The following is an 848-nucleotide window of genomic DNA, read 5'->3' as shown; positions in this document are numbered from 1 at the left end:
GCCAATCCCCCCGTACAGAAAATGCAATTTTCGATTCGGCGGGGTAGCTCGCGGAGGGTCGACCGCGGATGCTGCATCTCAGCCCGGGTTCACGTCGAAAATCGGACCCTCATCAGAGCCTCCAGCGGCAACTCGTGAACCATGACCGGGAGTGCCCGTACCAGAAATGCAAATGCGACGTCGGCGGGCGACCGCGCGGAGGTCCCACCGGCCGAAGTCTCGTGAGGCCGGCCTGAGCCATCCGATGTTAACTTCATGGACTTCCGTGGGGAACTTGTTAACTGGCGGGCTGGCAGGAGCAAGCCATTGCCAAGCGGGCCGACTGTCGGAAGCATGACCGTCAGTTGAGCACTGTGGCCGGTAAGACACCCTTGAATCCGATACGATCGGGACTTCCGCGACCGGACTTAGGTTTCTTTTAGGACTTTGCCATTCTTGCGGGGAAAAGGGAAACACCGGAGCTCCCCGAGTTCACGAGCCGACCAAGAAGAGGTGCCACGGGGCTCCCACGAAGCGGTCGTGGTCGGCCCCTGGCCACCGGTCACCGGTCACCGAGTTCAAAACACGGCCCCTGTAATCTCCGGAGAGTCCGCCAATCCCCCCGTGCAGAAATTGCAAGTTGATGATCGGCGGATCGGACTCCGGAGGTCCTACCGAAAAGGGAGCGACCTGGTCGGCCGCTCGCCGCGGATCCTACCCCATCGGACTTCCGGGCAACCCAGAATCTCAAACCGGCGGAGGGCAAATCGTTCAGCAGAGTGCCAAGCCTCCACTGGCGGCAAGGGCCCCTCTCTGCCCCGCCGGAGGGGAGAGGGCAGACACCGGAGCTCCCCCGAATCGGTCGTAGT

This window comes from Narcine bancroftii, unplaced genomic scaffold, assembly GCF_036971445.1.
Source record: "Narcine bancroftii isolate sNarBan1 unplaced genomic scaffold, sNarBan1.hap1 Scaffold_680, whole genome shotgun sequence".
NCBI classification, from domain to species: Eukaryota; Metazoa; Chordata; class Chondrichthyes; order Torpediniformes; family Narcinidae; genus Narcine; species Narcine bancroftii.
This window is presented reverse-complemented; position numbering follows the sequence as displayed.